This window comes from Silene latifolia, chromosome 9, assembly GCF_048544455.1.
Source record: "Silene latifolia isolate original U9 population chromosome 9, ASM4854445v1, whole genome shotgun sequence".
Lineage (NCBI taxonomy): Eukaryota > Viridiplantae > Streptophyta > Magnoliopsida > Caryophyllales > Caryophyllaceae > Silene > Silene latifolia.
Window position 1 is genome coordinate 164,815,217 of NC_133534.1, and position 9,354 is coordinate 164,824,570.

Here is a 9,354-nt window from a genome sequence, read left to right on the forward strand (position 1 = left end):
CATAGCAGGAGAGAGGTCATAAACAGATACAGCAGTGCAGGTCAGTCGATCAACCACATCACTCAGTCGATCGACCGAGGTGAAAGGAACAGTAGCTCCTGGAAACTACAGACCAGTCGATCGACTATATAGCCCAGTCGATCGACTGAGAATACTGCTGTACTTCAGATTTCTTCGTATTTGCTCAATTACTTGAGCTAATGAGGTCTAAAAACCTGCAAATGCACAATAATACGCGCCCAAAATTGCGCAAAACCCAAAGTTAAGACTTAAGCGTATAAAATCCTAAGCAAGCAAAATAAAATGCGAAGTTTCGCGCACACAAAAGCAATAAAAAGTGTCTAACAAAAGCAAATAAAATGTTTGTAAAACATGTGATCAACAAGTAGTTGATCAAGAACGGCCACGGAATGGCCCACTTCGTCGGCTTCTGGCTACTAGAGGTAGCCGCAACGGTGCTTATCTTATCAGCTGCACCCTTCTTAGCTTCCACATCCGTATGGCTCAATGGATCAACACTTTCATCATCTCCCCAGTCAATGACCTCTTCTTGCTCATCAAAGTCTAAGTCAGACTCCCTTGCCTTGACCGGTTCGTCATCAACTTCCTCATCAGGGCCATAGCTGAGGCAACCAAGACCGCCTCGTGAGATGATTGGCTTCTTTGCTGCTGGAGTAACTTGCAATTCTTCCTTCCCCAAACCAGCTCCTGCAATATCAGAAATAGTCAAATCTTCCTCCAATTTGCTCCCAAACTGGGGCGGAGGGATTACAATAGGAAAAGGAGTAGAGACAGGCATATCAGGAAGTATAAAATAAGATTTCTTTTCAGAAACCGTATTGCAAGTCACAGGCGACATGGGGTCCTTCTTCTTAGCAGGTTGGGCAAAGACAATAGAATGCTTCCCTACTTTAAAAGTCAAGGTACCTGAACCAACATCTATGACTGCACCAGCAGTGTGCAGAAATGGCCTAGCCAAAATAATGGGAATATGGGCATCCTCAGGCATGTCAAGTACGACGAAGTCAACAGGGAAGAAGAACTTCCCTATTTGCACGGGGATGTCCTCTAAGACTCCTATTGGCTGGACCGTAGATCGGTCAGCCATCTGTACTGTCATGTCTGTCACTGTGAACCTAGTCAGTTTGAGCTTCTTAGCAAGACTCAAGGGCATTACACTTATACTAGCTCCTAAGTCACATAATGCCTTCTCAATAAAGAAGGTACCTATATTACAAGGAACGGAAAAGCTACCCGGGTCCTCAAGCTTATGGGGTGCAGTGTGAGACAAATAAGAGCATGACTCTTTGGTTAATGCGACAGTATGCACATTTTCAAGTGACTTTTTCTTAGACAAGAGTTGTTTCATGAATTTAGTATAGGCAGGCACTTGATTAACTAACTCAAGGAAAGGCACTTGTACATTCAAGCTACGAATAACTTTTTCAAATTTATTATAAGATACCTATTCCTTCGTCGGCACTAGTCTTTCCGGATAGGGGGCTGTAAGCAGTAACTTAGCCCTCTCCTCTAAATCGCGCATGCCGGTATCCGTGGACTTAGGCTAGAAGTCCACTACTTTCTCCTTGTTGAAGTTTGAACCCTCTTCAGACCGTCTCAAATGTGAACCATTGATCGACATTGGGTCGTACTTCGGAGCTGGGACTGACCCATCAGCACTCGGGTCTTTCCCCAATATTTTCGGCACTGTCGTGCCCCGAAAAAAATGATCCCTCAAGTTGTCGGGTATCGGAGGACGAAAAATCTCACTATCAGCAGCGATCTCAGTCGATCGACCAGTGATGTTAGTTGATCGACTGAGTTGAACAGGACCAGAAGCTTCTGTAACCCGCACTTCAGTCGATCGACCGGGTGTATCAGTCGATCAACTGATATACCTGGTAGACGCCTTTTTCTTTCCTTTGCTCGTTCCAGCTTTGTTTTGACTCGGTTTTGCCTCATCTTTTGCAGCATCATCCTCGACCATAACAGGCCCCTCCAGGGTTGACCCACTCCTCAAAGTTATGGCATTTAGGGTCTCTTTCTGGTCAGTTTGAGTTGGTATGTGTCCCGGAGCTCGAGTGGTACTCTTGCTAGCCAATTGAGCAATTTGGCTCTCTAGCATCTTCATCCCGGCCTCTCTAGCTTGGGACTCCTTCAGCAATAAGTTCTTCAACTCGGTGAACTCGGAATTTTGTTGCTGCTGCTGAGGAATATACGGAGGCTTTTGATATGGCTGCTTATGTGGAAGCACATAGGCTTGCTGCTGATGCTGTTGTGGAGGTTGAGTCGGATTCAGGACATTCTGGCTACTTCACCTCAAGTTGGGGTGGACATTCGGCTCGTAGTACGTGTTTGTCTGCCTATAGTGTTGAAAGGCAACACAAGACTCAAAGGGGATAAAACAATTCTCTGAGACATGCCCCTCAGCTCCACATCTTCTACAGACGAAAGGACCGTCTGAAACAACATTAACATGGTACATCCCTCATTTAGAAGCTCCTCCCAACTCATATTTGTCAAACCTTGCAGTGAGAGCTTCTAGTGCAGCAACAAAGGAAGATTCAACAGTTCTCCTCTGGTTTCCTCTCGAATTCCCATATTCAGCCTTATGAGTGGCCAAATCATCAATGATCTTCCACCCCTTAGTCTCTCCCATGTTCTCAAAGAAATCGGCCATTGGTCAGAGATCCAAAATAGTCCTCTGATCGTCATACAGCCCATTATAGAACTGGTTGCAAAGACTCCATTTTTCGAACCCATGGTGCGATATGGTTCGCACCAATTTCTTGAAACGGACCCATGCTTCATGAAAGTTCTCGTCAGGCCCCTGTTTAAAGCTCGTGATCTGAGCTCTAATGGCATTCGTCTTTGAGGCAGAGAAGTATTTCTTGTAGAATGCCAAGGCCAAAGAATTCCAGTCGGTGATCCCATGAGTGGCTCGGTCCAGATCTCTATACCACTCTCTTGCAGCATCACGAAGAGAGAAAATGAACATGGTCTCCTTGATCTGGTCTTGGGTCACACCGGTCGGCGGGGGTATAGAGCAGCAATAATCAATAAAAATCTCCATGTGCTTGGCTGCATCTTCATTTGCAGCTCCCTCGATCTGGTTTCTCTCAACCAGGTTAATATAGGAATGCTTCGGCTCGAATTTTCTCGCCTCCCCAGGCACTTCGAATCCTTTGTAGAGATTTGCAGCTGTCGACTCTAAGTGACTGGCAATGGTTGCTTCTTCAGCCATGACTGGAATTCCTGGAGAAGTGACTGTCTCAGCTGAAGAAATTGAAGCAGGAGATGTAGGTGGATCTTCCTCGAACAGAGCGTTCTCGTAGTAGCTTGACAGAGTACTCAGCTCTTCCTCTGTCGGTAATACCCTTTGTGATCGTCTCAACTCGCGCAAGGATTTCTCGATCTCAGGATTGAATGGTATTAGTACACCACCCTGTGACCTGCGCATAAGAAGAAACTACAAAAAGAATATAAGAAAAGTTTAAGGAATGGAAGTCCCTTAAACTAAAGAAAGACTAAATAAAAACAACTAAAAATTAGAACAATTGCCTCCCCGGCAACGGCGCCAAAATTTGATACCCGTCGTGAGGTGTCAAAAATAAATTTATAATCTCCAACTACAACTATAGCTAGTGGCAGTCGGGTCGAACCACAGAGAGGCAGACGTAATTTCTAGTTGTTTAAATTCGGCCTAAGGTAACAATAAGGTGGCGGTTTGATTGAATTGTTCTATAGCTAATGAGCAATAAAATAAAGTAAACTAAGCAAACAGATGGAATCAAGTATAAAAAGGGTACTAGGATGGTCGGTTCGTTATAGTTTCGGCGGCAGCATACTAAACAGGTCTAAATCAAACACATGAGGCGGGAAATAAAGAGGTCCTCTCGGTCAACTCTTAACAAATAGCATCTTTCGATCTCGCTATAGGTCCCTAATATCACTAATACTAACTTTCGTCCTGAAAAGTGACTACGGTCTAAACTTTACCTATCTTTCGATCTCAGCATAGTTTAGTCATTTTAATTGGTGATCTAACAACTGTCCCTATCTCTCGATCTAATGGGGCAGTCATACATTAAGCATTAAACTAGTCGTGTTCACTCGATTCGTCGAATAAAGAATTAAAACAATTAAAACGAAAATAAAACCTCACGTGGTCAGTCGATCGACCAAGTATGGCAGTCGATCGACTGACACGCGATTCAGGCCGTGTTTATTATATTGCCGCCTACACTATAACTCCCCTACATCCTAGCACGAATAAATTAGCTACTCATACTGAAATTAATGGCAACAATAATATTGAGGATTAAATCTAGGGAATTCATGCTTAATGCGATAAAATAAACAATTAACAAAAGATGGCAATTCGGCTTGGGAACTGATCTAGCAATTCGACAACTATGAACGAAAATAAAATAACAGAATAAAACCAGAGAGTACCGTGTGAATTGCGAAGAAAAAGAACAAAGCCGAATGACAAAGCAAATTGTATTCAATACCGAAAGTAATCTCTAACCCTAATTATTTCTAAAGAACTATATGTAAAACTTAATGTAAAAACTTGATAAATACTGGATCCTCGTATCTGTCGAACTAGGTTACGTTATATAGAAAGTATACGTAACGTAATTCCTAAACCTAATAACTCATGGGCTTGATAAATCTCGATCTTTTAATTCTCGTCTGGAATAGCGTCTTGGTCGATCGACTGAAGTGACCGGTCGATCGATCAATAGCGATGTACTGATAGCCTCGGAACCGATGGTTGGTCGATCGACTTAAGGCAGTGGTCGATCGACTGAAGTAGCTGACACTTGACTTCCAATTTCTCGTGTATTTGTCTTTCGGGCCTTGAATTGCGCACCAAGCTCGTTCCTTAAGTAAATACTTCACGTCAAAATGCAATGCAGGATACTCGGGGATGGATTTAGCTCAATTTCCGTTGGATTCTTCACATTTCTGCAATAATATACAAAAACACGAAAGTAGACGGAAATAGGGGAAATGGTAGCTTAAACTACACAAATGAGCTCTGAAATGCGTGGAAAATAGGATGTAAAACATCATATCAAAGACACACATCAGAAAGCTTTGAGAAATCCTTGGGAATTAGAAGACCGTAAGGTTAGTGAGCATTGATCGAAGGACTTGCTCATGTTCCCCGAGACCGTTTTACAAGACCTCTACTACCTTTTTGACCCGACCTTAGCCATGGTGAACCGAAGTTCCTAATCTCTCTTTTATCTTATTTGCGAATTCTCTTATTTTGTCAATTAGTTTTTAGATTCAAACAATTTCAAAACCCCCACTTAATTGTTACTTTTTTAGTCTGGAAATAGCAAATAGAATTGACCCTGTCTCTCTGTGGTTTTACCCTTACTATCACTAGCTATAGTTTTAGTTTGGAATTATAAATTTAATTTTGATACAAAACGACGGTATCAAATTTTGGCGCCGTTGCCGGGGAGACAGTGTAATTCTGTTTGCTTTATTTTTAGTTTATTTTTCTTTTCTCAAGGAACTTTGGTTCCTTGAGACCGTTTCTTACCCTTGCTTCTAGTTTTGCTTCTGCACAGTTAGAAGATAGGTTTTTGAGAGGAAGTCTTGAGTACTCTCAGTTTTGCGAATATGGCTACGATATATGATAATCTTCCGCCAAAAGAGCACCACCTTCCAAAGGGGCACGTGTTACCTACCCCCACTACTGGTAACTTCGAATTTCGTTCCTCTTTATCGATTTAGTGGAGCGAAATCAGTTTGCTGGTCTATCAGATGAGGATCCTTTGAAGCATATGGAAATTTTCACAGACTATTGCTGTTCTATACCTATACCGGCTGGGGTGACTCAGGATGAAGTAAAGGGGGTGATATTCTTATACTCCTTGAAGGATTCGGCGCGAGATTGGTACCGTTACCTTGATAGGGTAGCAGCTGGAATCACAGATTGGACATCTCTATCATTAGCCTTTTACAAGAAATACTTCCCACTTGCAAAGACTGATGCTTTGAGAAGTAAAAGCACTAATTTCTAGCAAGGACCTGATGAGGAATTTTGTGAAGCATGGGGACGTTTCAAGAATTTGGTTCGGTCTGTCCCTCACCACGATTTCCAGCAGTGGTACCTTTGAAACTTATTCTACAATGCTTTATATGATGATTACAAGGTCATCCTGGATGCAGCTGCGAATGGTAGGTTCCAAAACAATACCGGTCAGAATAAAGGTTGGAACACTATTGAGGAGATGGCAATCCATAGAACTGAGTTTGGGAGTTCACGTGGAAAATCACGCAAGCAAAGTGATGAAATGAGTGCCGTTGTGACACTCATTAGTTCTATTACTGCCCGTCTCGAGAAGCTCGAGGCCTCTGAAGCTTCCAAGGAAAGAGTGGAAATTCCTGTCCATAATTCAGATGAGACCACGAAATTGAGAGAAACTGTCCGCACTCTTTTGGTTCAAGTGGCGAAAATAGAAGCAGCCGGGATTGAGTCCACAAAGAATTTTGTGAAGCAGTTGGAGAAAATAGAGGCTAAGCAAGTCGCCAATTCTTCAAGCAAATATGAGGGGCCAATTGAGACAATTAATGCCATTAATCTCAGAAGCGGCCTCTCTTATGAAGGTCCCGATAAGCCAAGAGGAGACTCGGGAAATGATAAGGAGGCTAGTTTAATTTCTGGTGCAAAAACGAGCTCAATTGCCAGTACCTCTGGTCGATCGACCACTACTATCAGTCGATCGACTGGAGCGTCAGATGAAAAAGCTTCTGACCAGAAACTTTTCACGCCTAGCACATGCGGTCGATCGACCACCAACCTCAGTTGATCGACTGAGGTTCCTGACGAATCAGTCTTTGTCCAGGAACTATTCACGCCCAGTGTGATTGGTCGATCGACCACTCCTATCAGTCGATCGACTGGGTCTCCAGTACAGGACGCAAACCCGTCAACTAGTTTGTATGATTCTACACTTATTGATGATTTGACGGAAGTTTTAAACTTACGGAAGCCGAAGGTCACTGATCCTATGGCCAGTGTTGTAGTCCCGTATCCGGAGCGTTTAAAGAATACTAAGCTGGAGCGCAAGTATGGTAAGTTTTTGGAGATGGTCAGGAATCTCGAGGTAACCATTCCTTTCACTGACCTAATTACCCAGGTACCCTCTTACGCCAAGTTTATGAAAGACATTTTGAATCGTAAGAGAAACTTTCGTGATGATGGTAATGTTGCTTTTGTGGAAGAATGCAATGCTCTTTCGCAAATTAATATACCACCCAAATTAAAGGACCCGGGTAGTTTTTCAATTCCCTGTACTATAGGTAACCACGAAATTGGGAAGGCCCTTTGTGATTTAGGGGCCAGTGTCAGTGTCATGCCATATTCTGTTTGCGAAAGGTTAAATATTGGTAGACTCAAGGTGACCGATATTACCGTTCAGATGGCAAATTGATCGACTCAGAGACCTATAGGAGTCTTAGAGGATGTACCCGTTCGAGTGGGTAAGTATTTTATTCCTGTCGATTTCGTTGTTTTGGACATTGCAGAGGACAGTCAGATACCTATTATTTTAGGAAGACCATTTTTACATACAGCTGGGGCTGTAATAGATGTCAAACACGGAATCATAACCTTAGAGGTAGGGGATGACACCATTGAGTTCAGTATTTCTCGTAAGGCCACTGAACCTGCTGATGATGATACGTGTTATTCCATTGATATTGTTGACAGGGCTGTTAATTATAATTGGAGGGAATCCTTAGCCAAGGATCCCTTAGCTGATCTAACCAGTTTAGATGAGTGTGCAGGTAATACAGCGGAGAATGCTGAGGAGCCATATGCTTTGGTAGCCTAAATGGAAAGCTACGAGCTCACAAAGGAAGAAGATGAGATGCTCTTGAGCCTAGCCAATGAGAATTTGGTAAACACTTGCTATACCATTGAAGCTGATTCTGTCTGTGCTGTAGAGATAAAGGTGCCTGAGCGTAAGCCACTTCCTCCTAATCTTAAGTATGTTTTTCTAGATGATACAGAGCAGTACCCAGCTATTGTTAGTGTTAAGCTTAATGATGACCAGATGTCTGCTTTGATGTGTGTGCTTAAAAAAACAGGAAGGCTTTAGGTTACTCTTTGGATGATATTAAGGGCATCAGCCCTGATATTTGCATGCACAGGATAGAGCTGGAGGAAGGCCACAAGCCTTACAGACAGGGTCAACGCAAGTTGAACCCGAAGATGAAGGAAGTTGTTATGGCTGAGGTGATGAAACTACTTGATGCAGGTATTATTTATACAGTTGGCAACTCCAAGTGGGTTAGCCCAGTTCAGGTAGTTCCAAAGAAAGAAGGGACTACCATGGTTAAAAATGAGAAAAATGAATTAATACCAACTCGAGTAGTGACAGGGTGGCGGATGTGCATTGATTATAGACAGTTGAATGTCGCCACTAAGAAAGACCACTTCCCCCTCCCTTTTGTTGACCAAATGACTGAAAGACTTGCTTCTAATAAATTTTTCTATTTTCTAGACGGATATTCAGGGTTCTTTCAGATCCCTATTCATCCGGATGATCAGAGTAAGACAACTTTTACCTGTCCAGAAGGGGTTTTTACGTACCGCAGGATGCCCTTCGGATTGTGTAACGCCCCAGCTACCTTTCAGAGGTGCATGATGGGGATTTTTTCTGATTATATAGAGAACATTATGGAGGTATTTATGGACGATTTCTCAGTTTATGGTAATGACCTTGATCGTTGTTTAGCTAACCTTGATAAAGTCATGCAGCGTTGTATTGATGTTAATCTTGTTTTAAACTGGGAAAAGTGTCAGTTTATGGTCAATGAGGGAGTTGTGTTAGGGCATTTGATTTCTGATAAAGGTATACATGTTGACAAAGCAAAAGTGCAGATGATTGAGCAATTGCCTCCTCCCGTGAATGTTAAAGGAGTGAGCAGTTTCCTTGGTCACGCTGGTTTCTATCGGCGTTTCATTAAGGATTTTTCAAAAATTGCTAAACCACTTACACAATTGCTCCTTAAGGATGATGTCTTTGAGTTTACTGCTGAGTGCCTTTTAGCTTTTAACAGGTTGAAGGAGGCTCTAGTTTCTGCACCAATCATTCAGCCGCCTGATTGGGATCTCCCATTTGAGATTATGTGTGATGCCAGCGATTATGCGATCGGTTCAGTTTTGGGACAGCGGAAGAACAAAGCTTTGAATGCCATATACTATGCGAGTTGAACTCTAGATGAGGCTCAAGTCAATTATTATACCACTGAGAAGGAGTTTTTAGCTGTCGTTTTTGCCTTAGATAAATTTCGATCTTATTTGTTAGGTTCTAAGGTTGT

At 42.6% G+C, this 9,354-nt stretch overlaps 1 non-coding gene across 1 annotated transcript; it reads right to left on the minus strand.

Moving 5' to 3' along the window:
* Positions 1-6,017: 6,017 nt before the first annotated feature.
* On the minus strand, positions 6,018-6,124 carry LOC141603688 (small nucleolar RNA R71). The gene has a single exon (XR_012525547.1). It is a non-coding gene; the product is annotated as a small nucleolar RNA R71 (small nucleolar RNA).
* Between the last annotated feature and the right edge of the window lie 3,230 nt (positions 6,125-9,354).